The following is a 15,976-nucleotide window of genomic DNA, read 5'->3' as shown; positions in this document are numbered from 1 at the left end:
TCCATCACAGTTCTCTGCCCTTGTTTTAACCTCTAAAAGGAAGCCACCAGCAGAAAGAGCATCTGGGCTTGCTCCTTACCGTATTTTTGTAGGATGTGTAAAGAAACCACATTTAATTGTTTTTGATTGAGAAACTTTTTCAAAATAAGAAATAGCAGTTTTTTCAAACTTAACTCCTCTTTTTATATTTTTAATAGATAAAAGTTTATCATCTTCCCTTTTACCAGTTTTTACAGTACTCCAGCATTCCATTAATTTATTTTTTCCCTGAAGTCCAAGTAAAAGAGGCAATCGAGTTCCAGTAATTTTAAATCTACGTAACTGATACCACTCTTCAGTATTTTGCGTTATATCTGTATAATTGGCTACCTGTGGTTTTGATGAGTTTAAAAGTCTTATGTCTATATAAACTTTTGCTTTTGGGTTGATTAGTAATGGTTTCTTTATACTGTTCCTAATATTTAGTGTATTATTATCTTTTTTAGTATAATTACACTTTATTACTTCAATAGGTAAAATATCTTGTGTCAAAATTTCTTCAGAGCTTGCAATACTAGTTTGTATATTTGAAGCAGAATTGTTGAAATTTGTTACTATCGTGTTAATTCTCTGTAACTTTAGTAACGTCAAATAATATTGTTTTCATCAAATAAAATTGCTTTGGTATAATCACGATCAGCAATGCAAACTGTTTTTGTTTTTTTCAAAGATAAAAGTTAAATGCTCTCCTGAAGAAGATTTTCTACCACTCATATTTAAAAAGTACTAAATAAAAATATTCAGTTATAGGTTTTCATTTTTGAGCTTTCATTTAGTACACGAGATATGTTAGAAACATCACATTTAAAATATGAAGCGTGAGGGTCAGCAGCAGAACATACAATAGCGCTATTTTTTATTTTTGCTGATTTTACTTAATTTGATTTTACTGATTTGTCTTTAAGAGGCACCAATGGAATAGAACCTTTCGCAATTCTTTTGTACCATTTTTGAAGGGTTTGTGTACAAGTAAGCTCAAGTATTTTTTCTTTTGTAGATGTGTAATGTTGTAAAAACAAAAGTAAACATAAAACGGGGCAACATAAACTACTTCAACCAACTGGACAAGGACAATGTGATTTAAATGGCACTCCATTAACAAAAAAAGTAACAGCAGGTCTGGCATTTTGTTGATATGATTTTTTCACCATTGCTTTTACAAAAGTGTTACTCAAATTAGTTTGAAAAACTTTAACATTTACTATTCTTCTACTTCGAAGCATACGTGCAGCTTTTTCTTGTTGGGCAATTCTTCCCTCATTTTTATTCAACAAATATTTTTTAAATATCTTTTGGTCTACAAACGGCATTTTAGAGTTTTCTATTTCCCATTTTGCAGAATTTGGCGTTATTATAAAAGGATCTAAACTGCATTCAAATTTGAAATTTCGATCAGCCCTGCTCTTTATTTTGTTGAGCAAATTCAGATATCGATTAAACTTTTTAATTCGATTTAGAAGTACATCCTTTGTGCCTGAAGAAAATATTAGTTACCAGGTCTGACGCGGTTTTAAAAAGACTTTTCCCGAGGAAAAAACCACGGAAAAACCTAGAATATTTTTTTCAAAATTTTTTAACAATACGCATGCGCATGTTTACATAACTGGTTGTATAAAACCTGGTAAAGTTTGATATAAGTTCTTCAGTTGGTGTGGCTTGCCACGTAGCCTGATTTGCGAATACGTTTTTTCAGAATTCATGTTTGATAATAAGATGAATCATGATAACGAACATAATATGATCTACCTACCATCGATTTTGAACATTTGTCGAGTAAGATTTATTTTTATATTTATTCCTTACTTTTACCTAATAAGTTTTTGTTTTTTGCCCTATAATAATTTAAATAACTTTACTGTTCTCTAGTCTTTAATATTTAAAACTTAAATATTAGGTATGTGGATTTTATTTTTAAATTGATCAAATACTATGCTAGTTATATATCTTTGGAAAGAGCTTTTATTTTTTTTAATAACAGTATTTCAATGTTATGTTTCCAAGTTATGTTTTAAGTAATTTTTTAATACGGATTTGTTTCTTCGATGGTTTAGAACAGGCAGCGGATCTTAAATTTTCTTTGTATCATGGTCTAACTAATTCAATAAATTAGTTAATCAATGAATTAAATGAATCATTAGGTCTTTAAAGTGTTTAATCTTTATTGAAAATATTTCATTTAATACATTAAAAAAAATAATAATAATAAATTGTGATAAACAAAGAAAAGATTATGTTAAGTATAAGATTGTTTTAGGAAAAAAATTATTAAAAAAATATAATTGTTTTCAAATACTGAATTTAGATATTTCAGTAATTTTTGTTATATAGTTTAAATGATTTTTGATGCGGTTTAGAATTAAATTTAATTACAACAGGTACTTTAAATGCAATGCAAGTTAAATTGCAATAATGATGGCCTTGTTATGAGATTTCATTGTGTAATGAAACGCTTAATGCTACTAAATGTGACACAGCTTTGTTATTATTACATTGTTAAAAGTTAAATTGTAAAGATCATATTAGATTGTTAAAAGATAAATTGCTATTTCTATGATATGAATTGTTTGTAGAGTTATGGGACCAATCGTTGCAGAAAGTTACAAACTATTTGCTGACCAATCAGTTCTCTGGTGATTTTTAAAGCATTCAACTTCATGTAAATAATTTTTAACAACCTTTAATGAGAGAACCTCTGCTGTTAATATGAATAAGATGGTATTAATTAGGACATTTATATAGAGAAAGCCTTGAATACTGTGTCTCACTCTGTTACTGTTTAGAGTTAAGGTTTGTAATGTCACTATATTAAGTATAAATTGCTAAATCTCAATGAATCGTTTTTGATGTGTTTGTATAATAACTCGTATTTAAACAACATTATTGTAAAATGTAGAATACCTCAAGGACCTTTCTCAGGACCCATTTTATTTTTAGTTATCTAATTTTATAATTTCCTGCATTGATGGCGAATGTAGCATCAAACCATTCAGGCTTCAGCAAGTTGTATGAAGTGAGAAAAGATGGAAATTATATCCACCTTTCTTAGTTCTTTTTAAAAAAGTTGTCAGTTCTTAAAATAAGAAAGAGAATGGTTAAGTACTTATTAACTTTATATATCACTAAAAAAATAATTTTATCTATGCTATGTAAGGAGTTACCTGTAGATTTGTATCCATTGAACATTGATACAACCCTATAGTCTGTCATATCATACCAAAATACTGTCTTCCGATATAAAATTTTATAATCACCTTAAATTGCAGGCAAAGCAAATTTGTAAGCTTAATTTATCAGTAGTGTTTTTTACATTTGGTTCTATTTGCTATTCAATAAGATATCATTTACAAAAATTTATTTTTCTTTAGGGTACTATGGCGACAAATCAGGCTTTTTTTTAATAAATGTTGTACTCAATCTATAGTTGATTTTGTAATAAACTAAAATCAACATGTTTTTTATTTCTGACATATTCTCGAAGCTTTTGGTAAATTTATTATCTAATAATATCAAATCATGTCTTGTCATGATATCAAACATGTTGCATTTGGTTTACTTTTCAAACAAAAAATCAACTATAAGTACAATTTTCATTAAAAAAACCTGGTTTGTTGACTTAGTACCTTTGAGTAATGAACACAACAATGATTTATGGAGTTTTTTCTTATGCAAAAGATCTCGATCTTATGGTATATTTATATTTATTATCTCTTTTTAAAATGAATTTAAAAACTTCTTTTATATTCATATTTATTGTCTCTTATTAAAATGAATTTAAAAGCATACAGTATTCAGAACCACTGTGTACTGTATCATCTTGCCTCTCGTTACATAATGTAATTTTCATATTACTTGTATCTTTTTTTTTTGTATTTTTCTAAAAATGTAAATAAATTTAATAATATGACTTTTTATATAAAATGTAATTTAGTATTAATATTGGTAATATTGTGTAGAGTATTATTATGTGCATAATATTATTTCAATTATAATTTGTTATTTGTTTGTTTATATTTAGTATTTAATTTTTACTTTGATTTGTTTGTTTAAAATTTAGTATTTAACTTTTATTGTGTTTAAGTAAAAGTTGTAACGATAATTTATTTATTGAATGTTTTTATGAAAAATCAATCATCATTAGCTAATGAAATAAAATTGATTATCGATAAACCTCAGCTATAATCAAGAGTTATTTTTATAATACAAACTTCTTAAAAAGTTGCGAAAGTTATTTTGTAATATCATTTTATAAATTTGTGTTTAGCATAATATTTTTAGGTGATGAAGAAAAGCTTTTTTTAATTCGATGTTTAACTAATGTTCGCATTGTTAACTCTAATCGTCCAATGGAGTTCCAATTTGAAAAATAAGATTGAATGGTTGATGATTGACATCACATATTTATGAAAGATTTCAAAGCAAACTTTCTTTGGAATAGTTTTTGTGAAAGAATACTATATCGTGACCTTCATAAATGTCTTCAATAAAATCGACGTCATCGATTTATTGAAGATGTTTATGAATGTGATATCTCGTATTCAAGCAACATTCTCGTAAAGATATTTCAAAGAACTGTCGTATGAATTTTTTTTATTTTTAGCTTAATGCAAATTGAATAATAATATTATATTTTAATCAATTATTTGATATTAATATAGTTATTATCATAGTAGTATCATGTGTGTATAATCTAATTTCTGTCTTTATATTAATTATTAGTTTATTTAAATTATTGTTATTATTAGTATTTAGTTTTTTTTTTAGATTTTTATATGAATCTTCGCATTGCCAACTCAGTCCAATTGAATTAGAAGGATTGAAGATAAGATTGAATGGGTGATGATTGACATCGCAAAATATTTAATATCCGGGAAAATTTTTAAGAAAACATTCTTTGGATCTTTGTGAAAGCATACTATATCTTGACTTTCATAAACTTCTTTAATAAAATCGACGTCATCGATTTATTGAAGATGTTTATGAATGTGATATTGTATTCAAATAACATTCTGATAAAGAATGAAATATCTCAAAGAACTGTCGTATGGTTTATTTTATCTTTAGCTTAATGCAAATAAATCAAATAATATATTTTTTGTTCAAATATTCTATATCCTATCCTATATTATTTTAATGAGGAACTTAATGCTGCAGCCTTTGCTTATTCGTGCGTGACACGGAGCTTTACAGCAATAATTTTTCTTAATTGGCCTTATATTATGTCCTTTTATAATTTAAAATCACGGTAAAGTACTCTAAATCTGTGTCTACTTAATCAGATTTAAGATTTAAACATGATATTTATCTAAATATTATGCCTGAAATTAGAAGTGTTGATAAAAATAAAATATTTTAGATAAACTAGTTCTGATTTGAGTAAGTTGACTATTCTGTTTTATTTACAAAATTATTTCTTATTCAATAATGTTACTAAATTTATTGAATAATGCAACAAAAAAGAATCCAGAGAATACGGCGGATGCTGAAGGACCTCCCATTCGAGCTCTTGGAGTGTGGCTTTGACGGCTTGTGCAACATGGGGTCTGGCGTTGTCGTGAAGGAGTATGGTTTGGCCTTGTCGATGATATATATATGTATATGTATATATATATATATATATATATATATATATATATATATATATATATATATATATATATGTATATATATATATATATATATGTATATATGTATAATATATATGTATATGTATATATGTATAATATATATGTATATGTATATATGTATAATATATATGTATATATATATATATATATATATATGTATATATATATATATATATGTATATATATATATATATATGTATATATATATGTATATGTATATGTATATGTATATATGTATAATATATATGTATATATGTATATATGTATAATATATATATATATATGTATATATGTATAATATATATGTATATATATATATATATGTATATATATATATATATGTATATATATATATATATATATATATATATATATATATATATATATATATATATATATATATATATATATACAGCATCTTTTTTTTTTCAAAATTTATTTTTAAACTTAGTATAATTTTATTTTGGAAAAATTTTATTTATCAAAAAAAGAAAAACATTTTTAGAAAGAATTTTTATTTCATTTTATATTTATTATAAAAGAATTTATAATTTTTTTACAAAATAATGTTAAAAAATTAAAAAACTGACTAGTAAAAAATATAAATGGGAAAAAAAATTGGACAAAATTTTAAGACCTGTTTCAAAAATATTTCAAAAAGCAATAAAAAAATAATTTAGAAACGTGTTGTTCCTCCATTTGTTTTCAAGCACGCTTGTACTCGTTATGGCATTGAATTCATTAAAGTTTTGATTACTTCATCAGGCACATTTTTTAAATGATGAGAGATAGAAGATTTCAAATCTTCCAAATTGTAAAGTTGTTTTTTACCAAGCTTGTGATCAAGCCACGACCATAAATTCTCTATTGGATTCAAGTCTGGACTATTGGCAGGCCATGGAAGCACTTGAATTTTATTCTATTTCGATGTACCTTTCTTTGTTGAGTCTACCATCGAATAAATGAAAAACGCCAACTCCACAGGCACCCATACAGGCCCAAATGCCTATTGAACCACTGCCTTGTTTTGTTCGTTTCAAAATGCATGATTCATCGAACCGTTCGCTTGGAAGACTACGCAACATTACGCGACCTTTTCTGTTGTCTACCTCAATGTTCATTTTATCACTAAAGACCACACGGCTCCACTGATCTGTTGACCAATTTTTATGCAGTTTGCACCACTCTTTCCTGGCAAATTTTTTTTTTTATTTAAGCGTGGTTTTTATGCAGCAGCACGCCACAAATAATTTAAATTGTGGAGGACCCTTCGCACAGTTCTAGGGCTTGCTTTTAGACCATTTGACAGTGTCCATTTCGTAGACAAGTCTGTAGATGATGCTTGTCTGTTTTCTTTCATTAATCTCACTAACGAGCGAACATCACGGTTATTTGAAATTTTATTGCGTCCAGTCATAGGACTGGACGCAATAAAATTTCAAATATAGTCATAGGACGATCATTAATTGACCGGGTCTCTTTGTATCGTTGAATTATGTTAATTATGCAAGAGTGAGACCTTCTGAGCTTTTCTGCTATTTGTCTGATGCTATAGCCTTCTTCTTTTAATACAAGAGCCGCGTATCTGTCTTTTTCTTCGATCTTTGCATGCATTTTTGCAATATTTTTATATCCTTATTGCAATTCAAAATACAAATGTTTATTTGATATCGAAGCTCAGGTTTCGACATTTTATTTTATAGCCAATGTAATAAGCAGTTAAGACAGTTAAAAAAAATGATGAATTATTATTTTTAATAAGTGCAAATTAAAGATTTGAAAGTGGTCGTTAAATTTTGTCCAATTTATTTAAAGAAGATTTATAAGTACTCATCAGTTTTTTAATAAGTTAAACGCTATTTAATTAGAATTAGATTAAAAAAATTATACCACTTTAATCCGTATGTTTTAATTAACAAGATATTAAAAAAAAAAAAATTTAATATGTCAATTAGAATCTTCTTAATTTTAATTTAAAGATTAAGAAACCAACTAAAAAATGAGTGGTCTTTAACTTTTGGCCACCGCATTCCAAATTTGTATATATATATATATATATATATATACATATATATATATATATATATATATACATATATATATATATATATATACATATATATATATATATATATATACATATATATATATACATATATATATATATATACATATATATATATATACATATATATATATATATATATATATATATATATATATATATATATATATATATATATATTATATATACATATTTAGAATGGGGATAGTTTAATTTGGTCATTTGTTTTTATAATTTTTTAAGAGGTATTTATTTTCGTGCCTACATTTAGAAATTAATTCAGATTTTTTATTTAATAAATTTTCCTGATTCCTTATTTTTTATCAATTACTTATTATTGTGTGGTGGATTGTGGATGTTTAATGTTATTTATTATCAATTAATAAATAATCAAGTAAATTATTTATTATTAATTACTTATTATTATGTGATGGATTGTGGATGTTTAATGTTAAACAAACAATAATATAGTACTGTACTACTATGTAATTACACTAGGCAATAATATATCAATCATTTTCATCATTCAACAGTCATCTTCATCAGGGTAGACTTTGATGCAACTGGAAATTCCTTTCGGTGAAGATCAACCAATCGAAGAAGAAACTGCTTTTGGTTTTCATCTTTTGTAACGCTTTTGTTGAAGTATGTTATAAGTGCTATGCCTTGTTCCGCCTAATCGTTGACAATCTTCATTTGACGAACCTTGTGCTTCATTTCAAGATATGTTGAATCCATTTCCCACTCTGAAGATTCTTTTATTAAAAATGGTTCAGCTTTTTCTTTGCCATTCTTCAAAATTAGATCGAAAAGTTCTGCGGTGCGTTGTGTAACGAAGGAAGACATTATACTGAGACAATTGAATGTGGCAGCATCAAGTCTTTTGAGAGATTTCTGTTTTGGCTGTTGTTTCAGGTTGTTTGCTATGTCTCTCTTGATGTTGTTGTCGACACGGGAATCAAAGAAAGCCAATCCTATCAGATGTTCATAAAAATACTACAGAAGGCGATGAAAAGCTTTTGCTGCATTAATTACAATTGTACGATTTGGATATTTTGCTTCAAAATGCAGTCATGAAAATGGTGGAAAGCATGACTTCAAAGACATGGTGTCTGCATGCTATCCATATAAGATTACGGTCAAGATTTTGCTCTATTATTGTTCAGACACCAATGTTAAACCCAGTGTTGGATGAAGTAATGTCAAAAACCAGTCCCTGAACAAGTTCTTCCAATTTCCGATCTTTAAGAGCCTTCATGCAAGCATCAGCCTGTTGCTCACCTGTACCTCGATCAATCTTTGGAACGCCCAGCAATTTTTCTACCCCACCACCAGTCACAAGCATGGCAATTCTATCCACTTTTTTTTGACCACCAGTTATATCAGGTAAGAGCTTTCCATCCCAATGCAGAAGAATTGGATCATCAGGAGAGAAATCAACCTTGTCAGCTGTAGTCAGCGCTTCACGAACAGATTGCCTTTCTCTGCGGATTGTGCTTTACGACAATGATAAATCTTTCAGAGAGTGACCAAGAGCCTGAGCAACTGTTCCAACCATGAAGAGTGCACGGCGATCAGAAATATTAACACGATCAAGAGGCGATACAACATTATTTGTTAGAACTTTCATTTTCTTTTTCGTTGAACCACTTGTGCTCAGTGTGCTGGAAGCGGAAGGAGTCTGATATTCATCATCATCCGAGGAACTTGAGCTACTTTCACTCACAATGTCAACTGCTGATGAAGAAGAAATGAGTTCAGCTTTTTTCATCAGTTCCGCTTTACTGCTTTGACGCCTCAATTCCATTTTAGTTTCTTGGACTCATTTCCGTGCCTCCCTAGCTGTTAAATTCCGATCAATTCCTACCATGCCACAAATTAATGGATCTTCTTGCTGCTCATGTAAAAATGCTTTATCTTCATCGTTTTTCATAACTTCTGATGCATTTTTGGTTGATATATCAAAAAGTTCTTCAAGGTCAGCATGAAAAAGTCCTTCTTTCATTTGACAGCTGTCCAATTTTGATCGTCGGTGTTTTTTCAGCAACAGATATTCGTCATAAAGTTTTTTTTAACTTTCTTTCTGCATTATCAATTCTTTGAGTTGGACTTCTTTCTCTCTCCCATATAACAAGAACTGCTTCAATTGTTGCCCGAATACTTTTTTTCACTTCTTGTTTTTCTTTTATATGATGGAAGAGCGACCTCCGAAGAATATCCCCTCTTGAAGGAAATCTGGCAGTCGACAGAGTTTGTGTAGGTTTACCAACAAGCCACACCACAACAGTAGATCTAGTGGTTGCCATATTAATTTCTATTCAATATATATATATATATATATATATATATATATATATATATATATATATATATATATATATATATATATATTTAATGTAGGAATTGTGTTAATATTTCCAGGAAGAGTACTCAATACAGCGTGTTATATAATTAGAAGAGCAAATAAATAAATAAATATATATATATATATACATATATACATATACATATATATATATATATATATATATATATATATATATATATATATATATATATATATATATATATATATATATATATATATATATATATATATATATATATATATATATATATACATATATATATATATATATATATATATATATATATATATATATATATATATATATATATATATATATATATATATATATATATATATATATATGAATATATAGAGGCCCTTTCAGAGGTTTGGAGAGGCCTGGGCCAGTTATAAATTGGAGACCCCAAAAGGAAGGTAGCAATGCCAAGTCAATGCAAAGCCATTTATTTCTTCAGATAAACCGGGACCAAATAAATATGTAACTTTCAGAATAAATGCTAGTAATAAGATAGACCGTTACTCACAGATTTGGCGCTTTTGGTGCGTTTATCAAGTAAACTAGCCAAGAAATATGCCTACTAATGACACATTTCTTAGGGAGGCCTAGGAAATGTGTAATTAGTAGGCTAGCACATTATTGGAAGGGTACGACCGTACGAGTGGAGTGTTAGACTAACTTTATTGTGAAAATTACAATTCAGATTTCACAAATGTATGATTCTTACATAAATGATTATTCATTGATTTTTATTTATTGGTTTTTTTCAATAGGTAATTATTTGCAAATTACTATAAATGAATAATTTTAAATTATGGCCACATTTTGAAAATAAAATTTAAAGAAACTCACTAAATGTATATAAAACAAAATGAATTAGTTTTATTTAATTTTCATAAATGTCTTTCCTGCTTTTTGTTCTGAAAATGCAGCAATTATATTTGAAAAATCCAGTTTTCGTGCAATATCATAATTTATATTCAGCATAGCAAGTCCATTCAACCGTTCCTGCCCCATAGTTAAACGATGATAAATTTTTATCTACTTTAAAATATTAAATGTGCGTTCGCCCGATGACGTCGACGCAGGCAAACTGCCGAAAATGCGTAATGCAATTGTAACGTTTGGAAGGACACCTTAAAGACCAAGTCCAATAATTTCTTCCAGCAACTTTTTTGGTGTGCAGTCTAGTTTCAAATTAACTCTTTTTCAAGTTCTTTTGAGATTTTTTTGTCATATTTGTGCTGAAAATATTGAACAGCCAATACAAGATCTTCGTCATTCAATTTTTAAACTGCCATAGAAATCCAAAAAGTTTACAAATTTCTTGTAACGACTGAAATCATCGCGGTGGCCAGAATGAATTGAGCCATTGATGACAAAATATACATTGATTTTAAAATACAGCTCGGCATCATCTTGACTTGGCAAATGATGATTAGTTAAAAACTCACATGAAACACCAACATTTCTGGCAACAAATTTTAAGTTGGTTAAAATCTTATCAAATTGCTTACGCAACCTTTGAATGCCCTTACATAAATTTTCAATGTCATCCTTTTCAACATCAAGAGTAGCATGGCGTGCTTCAATGATTAGATTTATCTGATGAATCATTGTGAGTAGCTTCATCCAGATAGATCAAAATGCAATCAAATTTGGAAATATAACTTTGAATAGCATTGAGTTCCATTTTAGCCTGAGCTGTTGAATGTAGCACCCCAAGTTGATTTAAAGCACTTCTTATTGAATTCAAATGTTGTGTAACACCATCAATCCGTGCTGACCATCTTGTGCTGGATATTCCATGCAACGAAACGGGAAAATGTTGTTTTAGAATTTCCCACTTTTGAAGACTGCTACTGAATAAATTGTTTCATTGCTGAAATGTTTCGAAATACGTTACTGCCACTTTGCATGAATCAGCGCAATCGACACCAACTAAATTTAATGTGTGATTTCCGCAGCTAGAAAAATGCAGTTTGGATTTTGTTCTAACAAAAGCGGTTGCACACCGTTATACTTTCCAGTCATATAGCACCCTTGTCGTAAGCTTGACCTATGAAGGCTTCGAAATCCAGCTTCAAAGTTTTCAATATTTCTAGTGTTCGAGCAGCAATTTCTCCTCCAGTTTTCTTGAAAAATTTTCTAATAAAATAGATCTTTCTTCAACTGAAAAGTTCGAATTGTCTAAAATTTTAACATAACGATTAACCAGAGTAGTTTGCTCCTTGTACGAGCAATCTACAGTAGCATCAACTATTATTGAAAAATAAGCTTGCTTTCACAATTTCATGGAGGATTGCTGTTTGAACATGTGAACCAAAAATATCAATAAATTCGTTCTGAATTCGATTTGAAAGATAATGAGCTTGTATTTGCTGCATACAATGTTGTGATTCTTAAACACTTTTAACATGCTCAGCTAAAATTGGGTCATATATGCCAAGAAGTTCGTTATTACCTAAAAAGTTCTAATTCGCTCGATCACCTATTTGTTGATTTGAACCCAAAAGTGCTAATCCACGCTAAGAAATAAAAGAATAACATCTAGAATACGTTGGAATAATTTTTTCCAATTTTCAGTTTCAGTTTTGAGTTCAGATAAAAGTAAGTTATCAACTGAAGTTTCACATAATGCTGCTCTACTAGCAGATTTCCATACAACATAGTTTTCTTTATGATAAATTGAATTTTTGTCGATCTTGAAATCTTTTCCAACCTCAACTAATGTCCCATCCGGCAAAACCAGAGAAAAATGAAACATTTGCAGCATTTTTGTTCAAAAGAAAACAAGGTACGCAATACAAAGATTGTTTTTCAATACTCCAGCACAACCAGTATCTTTTGCATGTTTCTCCGTTTGCAAGAGTTTTGTTTAATAAACGATAGAGAAATGCATGATGATTAGAGTCTTCAACAGTATTACTTGGAATTTCAAAGCAAGTAATCTTAAGAAAAGACTTTTCTTGACTAGAAATGTTCTTGCTGATAATCCCATGTCAATAAAATTGACCGGATTATCTTGATGAGTCTGATCTGTTGTCTCTGGGTCCATATCTCGAAATTTATTTGCACTTTCATCTTCCTGTAATGAGATTTTGGGTTCAACCTGTTCCTGGTTTACAAAATTTAAATTTTCTGCTGATTTTCGTTCTGATTTTGGCTCTTCTGCAACTGGAACAACTTCATTTTCAATATTACTACTGTCACTCACTCTTTAAGATTGGTTTGCTGGTTCAATTTGAAATGTATTTTGTAATTCTTTTAAAAACGAATATATATTTTCTTCGCGTTGGTGCATACTTATTTGACCAACTCTTTTCTCCGCCGCCTTTTACTTGCACCACTTTCAAATTTTCTCTTCATTTTAAGGTTACCTGAAAATATTAAAATTTGTAAACATAATAAATTATTCATCTATCAAACTTATACAAATTTATATATTGAATTATGTTTAAAAAATTTAAAAATTATTTACCAGAACAAAAAAATATTACTTTTCTCAAAGTTACAAAATGTAACGTACAAAGGTTAAGATACAAAACGCAACGTACAAAGACACAATATATCAGTTTGAACAAAATGATGAGAAACAGTTCAAAACAAACTGATATAATTACGTTTGATAAAATACAGCTAAAAAAGAAAAGAAAAAATGAAGCTACTAAAAAGCAGAACAATAAGTCATAACTCAAAAACTCGTACAAGATAAAAATGATTGACTTGTATCAATTTGATCAAGCGCGCCCGATGGAGGGCTAATTGCATTATTACACGACGTAATCTTTATCATGTCGGATTTAGGTTTAGAAATTTGTAATTATAAAAAAATATTAATTTGTTAATTTAAGTTAACTTTAAGTCAAATTATTTAGAGTAATTAAAAATTTAGAACTATTATTTTGATGTTTATTTTGGTGTTTAAAATGTATATATATATATATATATATATATATATATATATATATATATATATATATATATATATATATATATATATATATATATATATATATATATATATATATATATATATATGTTCTATGTTTTATTAAAATATCGTAAAAATTAGGTTATTAACCCAACGTACCTGTTTGCTCTTTGATATTTATCGCAATATTTACAAAATTTTTTAACATTATCTACCATCCCTTTTCAGTAATACCTCTCTGAGAGTTTTGCCAACGTTTTGTCTCGGCCAAAATGACCACCTTCAATCGGCCAAAATGACAACCTTTGACAATTAAATTAACAAGATAGTTGTACATTTGGTCATACATACTTTTTTTAATTAAAAAAAAAAGCCGTAAAATTTTCTGTCAGCGGCACTTTTTCTAGGAAATAATGCCGCAGCGGCAAAGTTTCCTGAGACAGCGGTACGGTTTCAATAAAAAATTATTTTTTAGTGATGTTTCGTTACGTTTTTGGAACGTTTTGATGTTTTACGGTTTTGGAAAAATATTTAACTACTTGTACGGTTTTGGGGAAAAAAATGTCCGTCAGGGTATTATTTAGTTGGAAAAAAAGTTGCTCAATGGTTCAAAACTGCTTTAGGACATTCAAAGTAAAAATATTGTGAAAAATGTTAACAGTTTTTACTAAAGTAATTGAACTTTGATAAAATTGATTTTGAAAACAAGTTATGCACAAAAATTTGTTGATAGAATAATAATGAAATGTAAAAAGATCACGATCAAAAAAAAATTCTTCGTTTGCTAAAATCTTTTTTAAACTTTTCTCTAACTAAACTTTAAAGTTTAGAACATTTATTGTTCTTGTGGTTTAAAATTTTTTGTTCTAGTGGTTTTATTATCCATAAAGATAACGCGTTAGGTGTTAACAAACTTTAAAAATATATAAGTAATTATTTTTTCCAAAAACTAAATGGCATTATTTTAATAAAATTTTTTTTATTAAAAATAGTTTGACGGTAGTCAAACCTTATTCTTTTATTTAATAAAAAAACTGTCAGTAAAAAACCGAAAACTGGCTTGTTCATTGTCAGCAGATCTCGTAAACTAGAATCTGACAAACTTAAAGTGGAGATACTAGGTTGTATTATGACATTGACCTCTATGTAAAATGTACAACAAAAATTCCTGTTGTAGTTGAGTATTGTTTGTTAACTGATCCTCGCCAGCCTACGATTTCAAAAGTGATATTTCTAAATACCTGGTATACTCTATGATTTTCATATTCACCTAGATAAAAAGGTTCTTTGGGTATTTTGTGTTTTATTTCCACAACCAGTTTTAAAAGAAATTTAAAGTGTCTTCATTACTAATCTTTTCACAAAATATAAACATTTTACTAAACGTGTCAAAAACCATACCAACTCAGCATGGCATCGTGGGGCTCAGCGAGATGCTGAACACTTGGCATCAACAATTCAGTCGTAGCGCAGTGGTTAGCGTCCTTGCTCTTGCTCTTGAGATCCGTGGTTCAATGCCACCTTTGGGCAAATTTTTTAACATCGTTAAGAAAGAATGACCTTTTTTTGAAATGCTCTTCCATCGTGCTCTGTGATAAGACCGTAAAGACTTCTTGGGACACCTAAAATAGTTAATTGAAAAAAATTTAAAGTTCAACAAAAGTGATCTAAATCAAAATTTTTTTTTTCAGCTTTTGATAAATCAGTAAAATAAGTTATTGAAAACAATAAAAAGAAGCTGTATCCTATAATTTTTACAATCTTATTTTGCGGAACAAATGATTTATATTACGTGAGATATATAATAACAAAGAAAATGTCTAACAACTTTATGAGTGTAAGATTGAGAGAGGACAGTGTTTACAATTTTGATACAGGTGCTGAAAATACCCGTTATATATTACATTGAACGCAGAATAATTTTTTCAATTTGTCTAAACATGCT

At 28.3% G+C, this 15,976-nt stretch overlaps 1 long non-coding RNA gene across 1 annotated transcript; it reads left to right on the top strand.

Annotated features, from left to right (window-relative positions):
• The first annotated feature begins 1,665 nt into the window (after positions 1–1,665).
• LOC136077821 (uncharacterized) lies at positions 1,666–2,869 on the top strand. Its single transcript, XR_010637310.1, has 2 exons — positions 1,666–1,812; positions 2,610–2,869. It is a non-coding gene; the product is annotated as an uncharacterized LOC136077821 (long non-coding RNA).
• The last annotated feature ends 13,107 nt before the right edge of the window (positions 2,870–15,976 follow it).

This window comes from Hydra vulgaris, chromosome 03, assembly GCF_038396675.1.
Source record: "Hydra vulgaris chromosome 03, alternate assembly HydraT2T_AEP".
NCBI lineage: Eukaryota > Metazoa > Cnidaria > Hydrozoa > Anthoathecata > Hydridae > Hydra > Hydra vulgaris.
This window is presented reverse-complemented; position numbering and strand designations above follow the sequence as displayed.